This window comes from Durio zibethinus, chromosome 1 (assembly GCF_047325235.1).
Source record: "Durio zibethinus cultivar Kanyao isolate XHJ-2024 chromosome 1, ASM4732523v1, whole genome shotgun sequence".
Taxonomy (NCBI): domain Eukaryota; kingdom Viridiplantae; phylum Streptophyta; class Magnoliopsida; order Malvales; family Malvaceae; genus Durio; species Durio zibethinus.
In genome coordinates, this window is record NC_143162.1 from 2,460,527 (window position 1) to 2,480,208 (window position 19,682).

General features: G+C 30.1%; 1 pseudogene across 1 annotated transcript; it reads left to right on the forward strand.

Annotated features, from left to right (window-relative positions):
• The first annotated feature begins 636 nt into the window (after positions 1-636).
• On the forward strand, positions 637-18,131 carry LOC111310567 (flavonol sulfotransferase-like; annotated as a pseudogene). The gene is made up of 2 exons (XR_016340951.1): positions 637-1,563; positions 17,633-18,131. The product of XR_016340951.1 is annotated as a flavonol sulfotransferase-like (transcript).
• Positions 18,132-19,682: the final 1,551 nt, after the last annotated feature.

A 19,682-nucleotide genomic window follows, 5' to 3' on the forward strand; every position in this document is an offset into this window, starting at 1 on the left:
CTCGTTTATTCTTATACTATTTAATATGGGTTAATTTTAAAATTTTATGCCTTATTTTAGGTTGGAACATTTTATTTGTCTCAAAGTTTTTTTTTTTTTTTTCAAGCAATAAATGAGAACAAAAGAGGACCCTGCAAATTTACTATATTGAGAATTTTTTTAAATAATACTGAAATCAGTGAAATCTTATCCTCATTTAATTTTTAAGGAGTTAAAAGAATTGTTTCGATATATTTTTTAAAAATTTAAATATTTTTTATAAAATTGATGTTCCTGTTTTCTTAAGCAAAATATATACTGAAAATAATTTTATACTTCATCCGTCTAATGTGTTATGTTTTATTTTGATTTTGTGCAAAATCTAAAAAGATTTTAAGTTGAAATTTAACTTTTTAAATTACCATTATTTTGAAAAAAATATAATAACTATAATTTAAATATACTAAAAAATAAATAAACTTTTGAGTAATTTTTTTGTGACAAGGTCCACAAGAAAAAGGTTTAAAAATTTTTAAATTTTAAATTCAAGTTTTATTATGAATAAGTTTAAATGTTCAGTTATATTTTAATTTATTAATTAATTATAATTTAATTATGATCTAGTAATTAATTATTTATAAAAATATAATATTTAATTATAATTGTAAATTCAAGAAAAATTAAAAATAAAAATGTTAAGTATTAAAAAAAAATGAGAAACAATATTTAGAAGTACCAAAAAAACGAAAAAAAACGAAGGTCATTGCCGACAGTTTTTTTTGCCCTTTATCTAGCCAACAGTCAGGTCATTGCCAGTATTATTAATGATTTAGCATATGGAACCGAGCGGAGCAACTGACTCCATGGATGAGAAGGAAGAAATTGTCGAACTTGTCTCGCTGGAGGCCATAGAAAAAGTGACGGAATTCATATCAACTCTTCCTACAAAGCATAGGTGGAATTCTTTCCAGCCTCTTCGCTTGTATCAAGGCTTTTGGAGTTTCCCTCATTTCCTGGAAGGCATCGTTTTAGCTCAACAATATTTCAAGCCCAAACCAGGTGATATCTTTGTTTGCAGCGCTCCCAAAAGCGGCACCACTTGGCTTAAGGCTCTGACTTTTGCCATTGTCACTCGAAAACTTTTCGATAATGCCAATAGCCCTTTGCTTAGCAAGGGTCCCCATCATTGCGTGCCAACTTTTGTGGGTTTTTCCCTGAAGCCGGATATACGTGAGCCAGGAATCCCACTCATAGCCACCCATGCCTCCTACCATTCCTTGCCCAAATCTATTCTGGATTCTGCTCATGCTAAGATTGTTTACATCTGTAGAGACCCAAAGGATGCATTTGTTTCCATGTTTCACTTCGCAGCCAAGCGGAGACCCAAGGAAAATGAACCCGTTTCCCTGGAGGAGGCTTTTATTCTTTTCTGCGAAGGGAAGTCTGTTTTTGGACCTGCCTGGGACACATTTTAGGTTACTGGAAAGCTAGCCAAGAACAGCCAGAGAAAGTACTGTTCCTGAAATATGAAGACATGATGAACGATTCTGAGTTGTATGTGAAACAATTGGCAGAGTTTACGAGGTACATACACCGAATTTTGTCCGAATTTATTAGATTAATTTTTATCTTTAAGTTTTGTTTATTAATATTTTCGATATTATTATAAAAATATAATAATTAAAAAAACAAACAAAAACGACAAAAAAAAAGATAGATAGGATTGGCAATGGGTCGAGTTGGGACGGGTTTTTGCTCGTCTCGACCCTGACCTAACTTCATATCTTTCAAACCCGATCCTGACCCTACCCGAAATTTTTTTAATTTTTTTTCATACCCGAACCTGACTCGACCTGATAGTATATAAATCGTATCCGACCCGACCTGATATTAATAAAATATTATTTTTTAATATAAATATTTAAATATAATTATATAAATATATATAAATAAAAAATTATTTTAAAAAATTATTTTTTATAATATCGGGTCGAGTTGGGTCGGATTTATCTAAAACCCGACCTCGACCTCTTCTTAGCACTACCTTACCCGACTTGAAACTCGATTTAAAAAAAAAATCGATCCTATGGGCTCAAGTCGGGTCGAAACCCGCCAGGAGCGGGTTTGGTTGCCCACCCTAGACACAGAAGTGGCAGTGGTGCCTTGCACGATACCATTAGCCACCTACCCCTGCCAACACCACCCTACTGGCCACATCCATACCCTACCAACACCATGCCCCATACCCTGGAAACACACTAGAAACCTTAGCTTTCCATCTCCTTAAAGCCTTTGCTTCCTCTCCCTTTCAGCTCTCCTTTTGGACACATCATCGAACACAAACTTAGATGCCCAAAACCCTCAGCACCTGCACTCAAACCAATAGCCACCACCAGAAAACCCCTTCAGACTCTAGTCTTCGTACCTGCACCTAAAGATCCAACACCCAAAGTAACCCAAACTTGACCTTACCTCAGTTTTCAGCCTTTACACACGCACGTACACACACACACACACAAGCTCTCCCCCATCCCCACCTACCAGAAAAAAAAACCAAAAACAAATCTACAAAAACTAAAAAACAAAACAAAACGCAGTCCTCCTATATAGAGGAGCCTTAGATCTAAAAGCCATCTGCACAAAAAAAAAAAAGATAGTCAGTGTAGGTTTAAAAAAAAAAAAAACTCGAGAACTTTAAACCCCGATGTATGTCGATTGGGGCAGTTTCTCACAAAAGGAAGATCAGATCTAGAACGAGGAGGTCGAAGAGAGCTTTCAAAAAAGTTTTGACATTTTTCGACAATCGGTGACTATCGACAGTGACCGCCAGAGGTGACCCAGAAGGCGATAGGCGTGGTGGTCCGGCGCCGGATTCTGGCTAAGCCAAAGAGTTTTTTGGAGCTGGAGGAACTTTTTTTTTCTAAAAGGAAGATGTAATGAACCCAAAAAAAAAGTTGGCTTTTATATAGAAAGCTAGAAGCAAAACGACGTCGTTTTGCTTAAAGGAAGAATCTACGCGTCCGACCTGTTTACCCGTTTCAGTCAGCCTTGAATCGATTCAAACGAACCGTCAGTGAACCGGTTTGCACCAGTATGAACAGTCGAACGTCGAGTCGATTAGACCGACGTTGATTGGACCATTGACTGGTCCGATTCATGTATTTTTTTTATTTTTTTATATATTATTATTTTTATTATTTTGAGCTTTATTTTTAATATTCATACATGATAAATTTTTTAAATTTGTTAGAATAAATATTTAATTGTTTTTAATAATAATAAAAATGAAAATAAGTAGGATAATAATTTTAAAAAATACTAAAAATACTTAAATAATAATCTAAAATAAATAAATAATAATAATAATAGAATATTTTTATTTTTCCTTCCTAGATGTTGGAGGGAATAAAAAAAATATAATTTTACCTAGATGTTGGAGAATTACATAAAAAAAGTTCACATAGATGTTGAAGATTTTTAGAGATGTTCGCGTTTTAAAATTCATTAAAATTAAAATCAAAACCTAAAATTTTAAAATCCCTAAACCAAAACCCTAAATTGAAACTCTAAATCTAAAACCCTAAAATCCAAAACCCTAAAATTGAAACTCCTAAAATCCAAAACCCTAAAATTGAAACTCCTAAAATCCAAAACCCTAGAATTCAAACCTTTAAATTCAAAACCCTAAAATCTAAATCCCAAAACTTTCGAAACCTAAACCCAAAATTTCTAAACCTTAAAATTAAAACTCCAAACCTCAAACTTTAAAACCAAAACCCTAAAATCTATAAACCTTAAAATCAAAACCCTAAACCTTCCATACCTTAAAATTCAAGCCCTAAAATCCAAACCCCTAAAGCTAAACTTTAAAACCCTTAAAACTCAAACCAAAACCCTAAAATTCGAATCTTCAAAATCTTGAAACCCTAACCTTTAAAACCTCTACTCAAGGTCTTACTCAAAACCATTCTGAAACTCTAAGAATATGCGTAAAAATCTCAAGTTGAGTAATTTATTTCCGAATGCCTCCTAGATAATGGGGTATTTAGGAAACTTTATTCCATTAAGTTTTTCAAACGGCTTTTTAATTCACTTTAACAATGGAGTTAATAATTGATTAATAAAAACGTATAATAATAAAATGAGATCTTAAATATAAATAGTCATACCTAAGCTCAGTCTAGATGTTTGAGAGTCAAGATAGTCTCATTATATTTAAGAATCCATTTGTTTGTATTGCATAATATTCATTGGCATACATACGTTATTATGTTATCATTGGCAATCATTTGCATTCTTTTATCTTTAATTTTATTTATTTATTTACTACTTGGTGATAAAATATTTTATAATAAAAAAGAATAATACATTTTTTTAAAATTTTGTGATATTATAAAATAAAAAAATAAAAATAACATTCCGAGGAAAATTATTTTTGGTACTCTGCCTAGATGTTGGAGAGTCACCAACAATTATCTTCTATAAAGAGTGTTATTTCATTTTAAGGGATATTATATTAAATCTCAAGTGAAAAGAGTTATCTTAAATTCTGCCTAGATGTTAGAGAATTTTAAGATAATTTTTTAACTTAAAGATTTTCTCAATATTTCTAAATAAAAAATTTTAGCAAAAAAATATATTTTTTTAAACGAAGGGAATTAGTATTAAATTTCAAGTCAAAACCATTTTATTTAACATCGAAAATAGCGCATGATTAAATGGTACCAATTTATGGGCGTTGTGAGGGTGCTAATCCTTCCCCACACGTAATCGACTCCTGAACCCAACCTGATTTTTGTATATCAAAATTTATCTTTTTTATAAATTTTAAACCCGCTTTTAGAGTTTTATTAAAAAGATAAACTTTTGGGTGACCAATCACACCATAAAACAGATTAGTGGTGACTCATCTTTTATTTTTCCCAATCTTAAAACATTTTATGTCTGATGGTCCCAAAATCGTTATGACAGCTTGACAACTCCACTGGGGACTGTTTGAGAATCAGGCCAAATTTTAATTATGCGCTATTAATGGTTGTTGAATTTAATTGGTTTTATTTAATATTTAATTTAATTCCTTTTATTTTAATTTTTCAAAATATCTATACATATAAGTTAATAAATAAAATAAATTGTATGTTAGTTATTGCTTTATTTTGATTTTGTGTTTATGATTTATTTTTGTTATTTTGATTAATACATTACTCTATATACACTATGCTTATTCACTCACATGCATGAGTTCTAGGCCCGAACTCTTTTCTTTTTAAGAAGAAGTAAAGTAGTTATGCTCTCGTAAGGTGATAACTTCTTTATTTGCTAGCGAAATACTTTCACTCAGACTAAACTTTTTTCATTAATAGCCTATAATGGGTGAGGATTTAAGAGCCTTACTAGTCTATAATGGATAATGATGTAAGGAATAGTCTGAAAATCTTTAGAAGTATAAATCCTAATCCATCATATCATCAGCTATAAGAAGCTTGCCTAGGGTAAAGCCCTATCGACCTTTTTATAGAAATAATAAAAAATGTATTAAAATTTGAAAAGTGGATAATAAAAGAAAAGTATTTTCTTGAAAAAAATAAATTTTCTCTTAACATGTAGTTTATTCATTTGGTAATCGTCCAAAATTTACATTTTCATAAAATATTTTAGAATAAAATGATATTTTTTAGCATTATCCAACAAGAAAAAAAAAAGAGGGAAAGGCAAAAGATATTTTCAAAGATTAAAGATTTTTCTTAAATTATTTGTTTATTGACTAAATAAAGATTAATTTTCAAGTCCTAGTTATTCTATGTGAAATAAAAAAAGCTTTTTACTTTTTGAAAAAAAAAAATTTCAAATATTATTTTATCTTTCATTTTTTCGTTCGATCTTTGATGTACCCTATCTCATTCTCATGATAATAAGATAATACATGCATCACATCTTATCCACTTCAATGTATAGTACACGCATCTCATGTTATGCACATGTTGATAAATGATACATATCTTTCATACGCATCTTAATAGATAGTGCGCACACTCCATTTTATTACATATTTGAAGATAGTGTCAATTTCACTAGGTTGGCATAATACAAGCATTGCATTTCATGTAAAAATATAATGTACACCTGATAGGTTCATGCATTTCATACAAGTATGTTGTATTAATTTTAGGTATATATTTCATGCATATGCATTACATCTCATATCACACCATCTATAACATTACATTCCTTGCATACACATTCATGGTTGATAAAAGTTTTCATTTGGGTCTTTGTACATATAAAAATTCATTGCCTTAAGCATATATGCATTTTAGGACATTCATTAGGCATCATTGTCACATTTATGAACATGCTATATGTGTCATATAAGTTAAGAATTATTTTGTGGCATTCATTCAATAAGGGTAATAATCTAAAATTTTTTGTCTAAGTCCCAGAATAAAATGTCTGTCTTGGTAAAAATTAGAATGGCAAAAATGGAAGATTGATTGGAAGCAAAAATTAGTGCTTTGGAGTTAAATCAAGAAGAATTATGGCTCAAGCTTCGAGAGATGAAATAACATATGGCTCAATTGATAGAAATGATTAAAGGTAGTGATGGAGTTGAGTTTGTTCTTCTTTAAGGATCACTGTCACTTTCAATTCCATCAAGTCAAGGTCAATTAGCTCCCGTTAGTTTTAGCACTCTTTCAGAGTATACTAAGGCATTGGGTGATTTGAACAGTGATCAACATTTTGGTGAACTTAAGAGAGGAATGGGTGAATTAGCCATGCAAGTTACTGAGCTCAAAAGTTTGATTTCAAAGAAGGAGTCATTCAATTTTAAACAACTTTCACCAGCTGTCCTAATTCCAAACTCGTACCCAAATCTTTCTTATGACCACTTCCAACCTCCTCTCCAAGCACCTAGGATTAGGCCGTCAAATTTCATGCAATCTCTAAAAATTTCACACCTGAATTCACGTCCAGCATCTCATATTTCACAATTGCTTATTCAGCATGCTATCCCGTCACCACCTTTTGAACATAATTTTTGACCCAAAGTTTTCCAATTCACTTCGAAACCAACTAAGCCATCATTTTTTCAGCAAAGCAAACCAACCATAGGACAGAAAAACTCTAGCAACACCAAAGAAAAAACTTTTATTGATCCAATACCCATGTCTTACATAGAGTTATACCAATTGCTCTTAAAAAACTACCTCATTGTCCCTATCCCTACTGAACCTTGCAAACCATCTTTTCCTGAATGGTGATCCCAATGTTCGGTGTGAATACCATTGTGGCATCACAGGCCATTCTCTGAAAGATTGCACAGCTTTGAAACATAGGGTACAAGAATTGATGAAAATCGAATATCTGAGTTTTGATGCCAAAATGAAGTTAGTTATTTACGAAAACCTTTTATTGATCCATGCTAAGATAGCAGGTAGTGCTGTAGACAACAGTAAGGTTAGCCAGAATGATGAATAAAAAGCTTTTAAAGCAAAGAGTTATCTTCTCCAGCAATCATAGTCAACTATTTTTGGATTTCTTATGTGAAACAAGAGGGAGTGAGAGCAGGTCTAGCACTTTTTTGTCATAGTCCTAAAATGGTTCATGATGTGTAAACTTGATACTTTTGAGAATGAATGAAAACTTCTTTTAACCTAAATTTTTATAAATTGATGCCTGTGTCCACTTTTAATAATTGTTTGTCTAAAGGAGCCTGTGAAAAAAAGTGATGGTTGTGATTATGCTTTCATCAAATTTTTGAGGAAGAATGAATGTTTTTAGATAATTCAATCAAAATATAGGATGAAACTCAAGTTTTTCTTTCTTTAATAATAAAATTTGACTTGCACATCATGCATCATCTGTTTGAATTCATTATTTTCATGCTAGCTATGGATAAAATATGATAATTATGAATACGCTTTTGTTAAACCTTCAAAGTCAAAAGATTTTTGATAATAAAATTCATGTCATGCATTTTTTACTTCTGATAATTGATAAAAAGGTTCAAGGATAGCTATCCTAGAAAATGAGATCAGTTAAGTCTGCACACTTATAGCATTTGAGTTAATATCAGAATCATGAAAAATGAAGATGCAAGTCGAATGGACAGAGTAAAAAAAGCTCAAGGAGAGATCAAAAAAATAGTTACGAAAATGTAACAGAACGTGAACAGATAACTGGCAGAATTAAAATAGATGATAGTAAAGTTGATAAAAGAAAAAAGAATTGTTGAAATGCACAGGGCAAGGGAGAAAATAGTTGTTGAGACACCATTATATCCATCTAGGTTTACATATGTTCAAGATCCCTATATGTCGTAAGCACCTCCAACAACTCATCAACCTTATATTGGCCCTTCTGTCAAGTTGTCATCAGTTTAGACAAATGTCAATCTCGAATGCACTCTTAACGACTCCATTACTATGCCTAATGTGGATGATCCTAAAGAATCAAAAAAATTAAAAAGGGTGTCAGATCCATCAAGAGATACGACAATGAAAGATAAATTTGATTTGTTAGAAGAGAGATTGAAAGCAATTGAAAGCTATGGTGACTACGAGAATGTTGATGCCAACGAGCTTAGTCTAGTGCCTGATCTACTTATTTCATCAAAATTCAAAGCCTTAAATTTTGAGAAGTATGATTAAACGAAATACCTTTTAACACACATCACCATTTACTGTCAAAAAATGACATGTTACAATCATGATGGTAAGTTGTTGATCCATTACTTTCAAGATAGTCTCACTGGGCCTACAGCAAGATGGTATGCTCAGTTGGATCGAAGCAAGATTTGCTCTTGAAATGACTTGGCTAGGGCCTTCTTAGCACAATACAAGCATATTGAAAATATAATGCCAAATAGGTTATCTTTACAAAACATGAAAAAAAATCAATTGAAACTTTTAAAGAATATGCACACAAATGGAAAGACATAGCAGTTCAAGTACAACCATTTTTGTTAGAAAAAAAATTACTATTCTATTTGTCAATTCTTTGAACACTCCCTATTATGAAAGAATGATTGGGAATGTCTCCAAAACCTTTTCTGACATGGTGATTTCTGGTAAAATTATAAAAAATACAATAAAAAATGGCAAGATTAAATTAAAAGATGCAATAGATGTTGAAGAGAAAAATATATCAGAAAAAAATGAAAGGGAAATGCAAGCAATCACAATGGAAGAACATCTACCTAATGCTTCATCTGGTGCAATCTATATATTTTTCATTAACCTCATCACCTTATCACAAGGCAATATCTCTCATAACCCGTATCCTTGCCAACCAAGCCAGCATTTGAGCTTTTCAGTAAATTTTCATCCTCAAGTGGTTATTCATGATTTTATCCTTACATCTGAACCTACCACTCGATCAACAAAGAATCGAAAGAGGCCAAAAAATGATCGAGAGAAATTGTCAATCCCTATTTCTCACCTTTTACCTTTATTAATAGAAGGTCAGTATCTCACTCATGTACCTCTAAAAATAACATCAAATCCATCGACAATGAGTTATGATCCCAATGACAAATGTGATTATCATATGGGGTAATCGATCACTCCACTAAAAAATACAGATAATTGAAAGAAAAGATTAAAAATCTTATCAAGAGTGGTACTTTGACTTCAGAGGTGATAGAATAATGAAAGTTGATAACTCCATCCAATTGCCAAAAGTGAGGAGTTGAGATCAAGAAGGAGGGCTCGAGTTATGAAAAATCAAGATAGGATGATTTTTTTTTAATATTTACACTATTTATGTATGACATGTACATGGTGTCCCTAGGAATTACGTAACTTATTTTAGGAAAAATTAAATGCTTTGGATCTCTTTTTAAAAATTTTCTCTTTATGCATTTGTTTGAATAAAAAGTCTCACATAAGTAACTTTTAAAAAAATAAAAACAAGGTTTTCTTCTGCAATAAAGATATAAGGATTTTTAAGGGAAATGATGATTACTATTAAAAAAAAATTCATCAAATACCTCTACACCTTTCAAATACTTTCATATCCTTAATCACTCAAATGATTGTACTCATCAACCGTGACCCTTTAGGAAATGTGAGTTTGAATTCATACTTTAAAGGGCTGATAATCTTTTTTTGGGTAAAGAACAAAAGAGGTTAATTTTGAAAGTTTGATTTAAATTTTAAAAATCAGATACTCTTTCAAATTTTCAATTGGTAATTCAATGTGTGTCAAAATTTTACTATGATTATAGACACGAAAAAGCCTGAATATTTTTCCTTTTCTCTTAAGTAACCTTTGTTTCATGTCTTAAGGTACATTAATTAATTAAAAAAAAGAAAGAAAAAAAATCTCTTTTTGCCTAAGACAATTTGTTTCTTACCTTTATACCTTTTCTCTTTCTTTCACCAAGAAAATGTCAGAAAAAATTTTAGAGCCCAAAGAGTCTTTTTGAACTATACAATCGATCCTATACGATTTGATCGTCATTAGAACCTTGAGTAAAAAATAAGAGGAGGCATCACAAAAAAAAGTAAAAAAAAATGTCTTCAATGATTTACTCTTCTAACCAAGTGATCATGTTTGAAATGATGAATGGCCATCTTTCTCTATCCTTCTCATATATAAAAATTATCCACTTGCTACCCATTTAAGCCTATTAATTAATTTTTTTCTTAAAATAAACCATAGCCCAGAATCATCCTTTACATTGGGGGTAAAATAAAGATATATTCAAGATCAACTTCAAGAAAAGTATCTGATATTGAAAGCATGTAACATGCCCTTCAGAGGTGAAAGTCTGAAGTAAAAAGTGAATAAAGCTTCAATTGGAATCTCAAGAATTCAGGAGAGTGAACAACTAAAGATGAAGTTAGGCATTTCTAAGGCAAAGCAAAGAAACCTTAAATATAAGAATCTGAAGCTTCAGTTAGAATAAAAAAAAGTAAAAGAAGAAAAAAGAGCATGTACCTTGAATATGAGAATTCAAGGCAAAAAAAAAGTGAATAAAATTATTAAAATTAAAGCTAGATGTTTAAAAGAAAACATAAAAAGAAAGTCAGAGAATGCACATTAGGATCCTTGGCCTAATTACCCTGAATAATATATATTTTTGAGCCTGTTTATCCATTCTTTCAAAATCCCTAACCTCGACCTACATTACATACCTTGAAAAGTTTATTTTGATCAAATATGGACACTTGAATTGAAGAGTAATATCCTTGAAGATTTGTATATACCTGTTATTTTGGCAAGATTTCACCAAGTTCTGTATTGATAGAAGATATAGCTTTAAGGTGAAAACCCTAAGATGACAGTTTAGAGCTGAAATCATTCTTGAAGCCCCAAAATGAATTTTCGAGTTCTAAGGTTCTATCCAGAATAAAAGAACATCGATGCAAAGCTTTTTGAAAAACCAATACCCATTAAAGTCCTTTCATTTCAAAAAAAAAAAAATCAGCCTTGTCCTCTTCCTAAATCTTGTTTGAAAAGTAATAGCTAGTTTTGACATATATTGAAGTATCACATTTTCAATAAAAGAAAAGTGTTTTAGAAAATTAACTCTTTCGTGAGCCCAAGAAAAATCTTTGAACCCTCGTTGAGCTTTTCATGAAATATGCCCACCAGTGAAAAGAATTGAATTGTCAACTACCCCCCATCCACAAGTATTTCAAATAGTAATCATTAGTTTTCAAGAGATTCAGAAGTCTTGAGTTTTAAATTTTCTTATTGATTGTAAAGATACTTTATGTGGGATAATTTTTTGATTACTTTTGAAAATTTTAGAGATTAATTGAGCATTTTGTAAAAAATGCTGAAATCATTTTTTTTTATGAAAAATAAAACATTAAAAATTTGAACAGAGATTTTTTTTTAAAAAAAAGAAAGGCAAAAAAAGTTTTTGCATTTGTATCACTTGCATCATAAAAAAGACATTTGACCTAAAAAAATAACAAAAAAGAGACATTCGTAGTTGCATCACTTGCCTATGCATCATTAAAGGGACATTTGCATTTGCAACACTAGCATCTGCATCACAAGAAAGATATTCGCATTTGCATCACTTGCATTTGAACTTGTATAAGACATTTGCATTTGCACCATAAGAAAAATTTACATTTGCATCATGGCATTTGCATCCTAAGAAAATATATGTGTAGGGACATTTACATGAAAAGAAAAAGTCAAATATATTTGCATTGTGAAAAAGTCAAATATATTTGCTTCAAGCATTCACATCCTTGCATTTGTATTGACATTTGCATTCACATCGACATTCCCATTAGCATCATTTGATGAGAATAGACATTTGTCTCAGGACTGCATTTATTAACTTTATAAAAACAAATATATATATATATAAAGAGAGAAAAAAATAAAATTTTAAAGTGTCAAAGCCTCTATTTAAGAGGAACCATTTTGAATCAAGATTTAAAAGCTTCTGTTTAAGAGGAACCTTCTTCAAACAAGACTTTTAAAGTCTAAAAAATCTTTGATCATGCGAAAGCCATTTTCAAAAAGATTTTCAAAATTTTAAAGTTTCATTGCCTCTGATTAGAAGGAGCATTTAAAGATTTTTGAGATTTGTAAGACCTCCGAGCATAATCTCTAATACTTTTGGACAAAACTTTCGAAACCTCTAGGCAAAAGATTTTTAAATTTTTAAAGTTTCATCGCCTCTAATTAGGATGAGTATTCAAAAATTTTGAGATTTGTAAGACCTCCGGACGTAATCTCTAAAGCCTTCGGGCATAACTTTTAAGATTTTAAAATTTTTAAAGTTCACAGATCTCTGATTAGAGAAACATTCAAAGATGTTGATCTTTAAGACCTTTGAGCATAATTTTGATTTATGGTGTTGTCCCAAACCATTTTTAATTTTTGACTTGAGATGTTATCTCGATTGATTCTGTAAAATCTCACGGCATGATTCCTAAGACCTCCAGGTATAATTTTAATTCACGGTGTTATCTCAATCGATTCTTTATTTTTTAACTGTGGTGTTGTCCCGATCAATTCTCTAAGACCTCCGAGTATGATTTTTAAAACCTTCGGACATAATCTTTAAAATCTTAGGGCATAATCTTTAAGACCTTTGGGGCATAATTTTGATTCACAGTGTTATCCCGATCGATTCTGTAAGATCTTCACGCATTATTTGTAAGACATCCGGGCATAATCTTTAAGACCTCCTAGCATAATTTTGATTCGCAATATTATTTCGATTGATTTTTAATTTTTTAACTTGCAGTGTTATCCCGATCGATTCTTTAAGACCTTCGAACATAATTTTTATGACCTCCGAGCATAATATTTAAGGCCTCCATGTATAATTTTGATTCACAGTGTTATCCTGATCGATTTTTAATTTTTTGACTTATGGTGTTATCCCGATCGATTCTATAAGACCTCCAGACATAATCTTTAAGGTCTCCAGACATAATCTTTAAGGTCTCCAGACATAATTTTGATTCACAGTATTATCTCGATCGATTTTTAATTTTTTAACTTACAGTGTTATCCCGATCGATTCTGTAAGACCTCCAGGCATAATCTTTAGGACCTCTGGGCATAATTTTGATTCACGGTGTTATCCTGATCGATTTTTAATTTTTTGACTTACGATGTTATCTCGATCGATTCTGTAAGATTTTCGGACATGATTTTTAAAAGCTTCGGGCATGATTTCTAAGATCTCCGAGTATGATTTTTAAGACTTCCAAGCATAATTTTGATTCGCGGTGTTGTCCTGATCGATTCTTTATTTTTTGACTTGCAATGTTATCTCGATCGATTCTATAAGACCTTCGGGCATAATTTCGATTCGCGATGTTATCTCGATATATTCTTTATTTTTTTGACACGGTGTTATTTCAGTCGATTCTGTAAGACCTCTAGACATGATTTTCTAAGACCTTCGGGCATAATTTTTAAAACCTCTGGGCATAATTTCAATTCGCGATGTTGTCCCAAACAATTTTTTATTTTTTGACTAGTGGGGTTGTCTCAGTCAATTCTGTAAGACCTTCGGGCATGATTTTTAAAACCTTCGGACATAATTTTAATTCGTGGTATTATCCTGATCGATTCTTTATTTTTCGACTGCGGTGTTATCCTGGTCGATTTTGTAAGACCTCCGGGTATAATCTTTAAGACCTTTGGGCATAATTTTGATTCGCGGTGTTGTCCTAATCGATTCTTTATTTTTTGAATGCGGTGTTATCTCGGTCGATTCTGTAAGATCTCCGGGCATGATTTCTAAGACCTTCGGGCATAATCTTTAAGACCTCCAGGCATAATTTTGATTCACGGTGTTGTCTCAATCAATTTTTTTATTTTTTGACATGCGGTGTTATCCTGGTTGATTTTGTAAGACCTCTAGGCATGATTTTTAAGACCTCCGAGTATAATTTTAATTCGCGATGTTGTCCCGATCGATTCTTTATTTTTCGACCTGCGGTGTTGTCTCGATCGATTTTTTACTTCTCGACTCACGGTGTCATCCCGATCATTTTCTTTATCACCTGACTTGTGGTTCAAAACAAAAAAAAAAACTTTTAAAAAATTCACTATTTACTTTCGGACAAAATTGATATCTTTGTTTTTGCCATATGTCTGATTCTCAGTAATGTGCAAAGAGGAGTAGCTGTAGATACTGAATTTTATCCGGGTCTACTAGATTAATTTTTGTCTTCAAGTTTTGTTTATTAATATTTTTGATATTATTATAAAAATATAATAATTAAAAAAATAAAAATAATTAAAAAAAAAGATATAGAAGTGTCAGTGGTGCCTTGCACAGCACCACTAGCCACCTACCCTTGCCAGCACCACCCTACTGGCCACATCCATACCCTACCAGCACCATGCCCCATACCCTGGAAACACACCAGAAACCCCAGCTCTTCATCTCCTTAAAGCCCCTATTTCCTCGCCCTTTCAACTCTCTTCTCGGACATATCATCGAACACAAACTCAAACGCCCAAAACCCCTAACACCTGCACTTAAACCAATAACCACCACCAGAAAACCCTTTCAGACCCCGGTCTCCGTGCATGCACCCAAAGCCCCACCACCTAAACTAACCCCTAGCTTGACCTTACCCCGATTTTCAGCATCTACACACGCACACACACATACACACTCCGATGTTCTTCCTTATCCCCATCTACCAGAAAAAAAATCAAAAACAAATCCATAAAAACTAAAAACTGAAACAAAACACAGTTTTCCCGTAGGGCGGAGCCTTAGGTCTAAAAGTCACATGCATAAAAGAAAAAAAATAGTAAGTGTGGGTTTTCAAAAAAAAAAAAACTCAAGAACTTTAAACCTCAAAGTACGTCGATCAGAGTGGTTTTTCACAAAAAAAAGATCGGATCTAGAACGAGGAGGTCGAAGAGAGCTTTCAGAAGAGTTTTGACATTTTTCGGCAACCGACGACCACTGACAGCGACCGTCGACGGTGACCCAGACAGTGGTTTGTGTAATGGTCTGACGTCAGATTCTGGCTAAGCTAGAGAGTTTTCTGGAGCTGAAGGGACTTTTTTTTTTTCTAAAAGAATGATGAAATGAACCAAAAAAAAAGTTGACTTTTATATAGAAAGCTGAAGCAAAAAGACGTTTTGCTTAAAGAAAGAATCCACACGTAGATCCGAATCCGACCTAGGATCCATGTGTCCAACCCATCTACCTGCTTCAGCCAGCCTTGAATTAGTCTAGATGAACCGTCAGTGAACCGATTCGAACCAGTTTGAACCATCGAACGTCAAGCCAATTAGATCGACGTTGATCGGACCGTTGACCGGTCCGGTACAGGTATTTTTTTATTTTTTTAAATTTTAAAATTTTTTTATATATTATTATTTTTGTTATTTTGAGCTTTATTTTTAATATTCATGCATGATAAATTTTTTAAATACGTTAGAATAATATTTAATTATTTTTAATAATAAAAAAATAAAAAAAGTAGGATAATAATTTTTAAAAAATACTAAAAATACTAAAATAATAATAATAATAGAATATTTTTATTTTTTCTGCCTAGATGTTGGATGAAATAAAAAAATATAATTTCGCCTAGATGTTGGGGAATTATATAAAAAAAATTTTAATAATAATAATAATAAATTGATTTTTTTTAATAATAAATTTTCATTAAAAAAAAGGAGAGATTTTTTTAATTAATTTTTAAAAAATGATAAAAAATCGAACTTGCTCCGAAAATTCCTCTAGATGTTAAGGATTTTTAAAGATGTTCGTGTTTTAAAATTCATTAAAATTAAAATCAAAACCTAAAATTTTAAAATCCCTAAACCAAAACCCTAAATTGAAACCTTAAATCTAAAACCCTAAAATCAAAAACCCTAAAATCCAAACCCTTAGAATTCAAATCCTTAAATTCAAAACCCTAAAATCCAAACCCCAAAACTTTCAAAATATAAACCTTAAATTTCTAAACCTTAAAATCAAAACTCCAAACCTCAAACTTTAAAACCAAAACCCTAAAATCTCCAAACCTTAAAATCAAAACCCTAAACCTTCCACACCCTAAAATTCAAGCCCTAAAATCCAAACCCTAAAACCCTTAAAACTTAAACCAAAACCCTAAAATTTGAATGTTCAAAGTGTTGAAACCCTAACCTTTAAAATCTCTACTCAAGGCCTTACTCAAAACCATTTTGAAACTCTAAGGATACGTGTGAAAATCTCAAGTTGAGTAATTTATTTCTGAATACCGCCTAGATGATGGGATATTTATGAAACTTTATTCCATTAAGTTTTTCAAACGAGTCTTTAATTCGCTTTAACAATGGAGTTAATAATTGATTAATAAAAAGGTATAATAATAAAATGAGATCTTAAATATAAATAGTTACACTCAAGCTCTGCCTAGATGTTAGAGAGTCAAGATGGTCTCATTATATTTAAGAATCCATTTGTTTGTATTGCATAATATTCATTGGCATACATACGTTATCATGTTATCATTGGTAATCATTTGCATTCTTTTGTCTTTAATTTTTTTATTTATTTACTATTTGGTGATAAAATATTTTATAATAAAAAAGAATAATACATTTTTAAAAAAATTTGTGATATTATAAAATAAAAAAAATAAAAATAACAATCCAAAGGAAATGATTCTTGGTACTCTGTCTAGATATTCGAGAGTCACCAACAATTATCTTCTATAAAGAGTGTTATCTCATTTTAAGGGATATTGTATTAAATCTCAAGTGAAAAAAGTTATCTTAAATTCTATCCAGATGTTAGAAAATTTTAAGATAATTTTTTAACTTAAAAATTTTTTCAATATTTTCAAATAAAAAATTTTAGCAAAAATATATATTTTTTTAAACGAAGAGAATTAATATTAAATTTCAAGTCAAAACTATTTTATCTAACAACGAAAATAATACATGATTAAATGGTACCAATTTATGGGCGTTATGGGTGTGATAATTTTTTTCCATACGTAATCGACTCCCGACTTTAACTTGATTTTCGTAGACTGAAATTTATTTTTTTGATAAACTTTAAATTCATTTTTAAAATTTTATTAAAAAGATAAACTTTTAGGTAATCAATCACATCTTAAACAGATTGATGGTGATTTTCTTTTTATTTTTTTTGATCTTAAAATACTTTACGTCTTACTATTCTAAACTGTTATGACATAAGGTACCCTTTCAGCTCGGAGGAAGAACAAGCTGGGACAGTGCAGAAAATAATAGATTTGTGTAGCTTTGAGAATCTGAGCAACCTGGAGGTAAACAAGACAGGGAAGCGGCACGTATGTGATGATCAGGCGACGAACAAATCTTTCTTTAGGAAAGGAAAGGTTGGAGATTGGCAGAACTATCTTACTCCTGAGATGGCAGACCGTCTGGACAAGATAATGGAGCAGAAACTGAGTGGATCCGGCTTGACTTTCTAGTTCAATGAAGGATCCTGATCAACTGAAGGCTAAATGGATTTACTTGGTTGTAATAATTGTCGCTGTGTTGTTGGGATTTTTTCAACTTATTGTTGAAAGATCTAAGTTTTTTTTAAAGCTTATTAGCAACAAAACAGTTGTTGGAATTAGGGTTGAGGAGTGTCCACTGTTCATTCCACGAGACATGTCAGACATGTTGGATATCGTCTCAAATGTTAATCGTGAGTTGATTAATAATATATCGTCATCTAATATATAAATGTATATATTTATTATAATATGATAAAAATTATTTATATAAATATTTGGGTGAATAATTTCTTTTAATGACAAATAAAATAATATTTATATCAAATAAAATAATATTTATATATCAAATAATTTTTTAATAAATTATTTAAATTGAATATTTTAGATAATTATTTAAATTAAAATCAAAATTTATGTGAGATTGAAATTTTTACATAAAATTTAAATTTAAATATATTAAATCATAATTTTTAAAAAAAATTTAATAACAATTCCAAATATATATACTTAATAAAATTATATTTTCTATCAAATAAATTTAATTAATAAATTATTTAAATTTAATTTTTTTAGATAATTATTTCAATTCAAATTAAAATCTATCAAAGATTGAAAATTATTTAATAGATTATTTAAATTTAATACTTTTAGATAAGTTAATGAATTATTAACTAAAAAGCATGTATTTATTAAGTAATAAGAACTTATATTTTTATATAAAAATATGAGATATTTGAATGTTGATTAAAAAGTTAGATAAAGATATGTTTTTGTTTTGAAAACAAATATAATGTTTTCTTTATGTTCTAATTCAAATATTTTTATATTATATATTTGGTTAATTTATTTGTTTCTCTTTAGTCCATAACTTTTTTAATTTTGCTTAAATTGATTATGATTAACCTTTTGTATTATATATTTTTTGTTTTATTCATTTCTTCAATGTTTTTATTCTTTGTTAATTTATTAACATATTTGCTCTTATTATTGTATATCTTTAATCTTGACAATTGAATATGTAAACTTACATTCTCTATTTCTTTTTGTTTTACTTTTTATCATTGAATTTTTTTGTCTATAATTGATGGTATGAGAAGAATGATGATCACTACCATATCTAACATAAAAAAAATCCTATCAATTATGTTAAAAATGATTAAATATAAGAAAATATTAAAAAAAGTTTTTAAACATAACATAAAGAATCATTGTTTCCCTTTTTATCTAAAAAATAACTTTATTTTTTTGACATATATAGAAATAATTGTTAGTCCAATATATTTGTATAATAATTATTTGAAGTATGTAAAAAATAAGAACTAATAAAAAGCAAATGATTATTACCAAATTAATAATTATGATTTATTATTCAATCATATATATATATATATATATATATATATATACATACACCTAATCAACATTGCAATAAAAATAATTATTAATTTTAACTATTTAAACATTGATTCTTAATTTTTTATCAAATTAAAAAAAATGATAACAAAATTTTTAGTATTTAGCAAATGAATTGAAGAAAATATTTTTTAATGCAAAAAATGATTTTTATAATTATTGAAAATTTATAAAAGTTTAGACTTATTTTGAATGAATATAATCATTAATAAAATATTATATAAAAATTATTATTTAATTATAACTTAACATTTATAAATATATAATTATACGTTAGATCGATAATTAAAAAATAAATTTAAATTATAAAAAATTTAATTAAAAATTCCGTACATGGCGGTCTGTCGACTG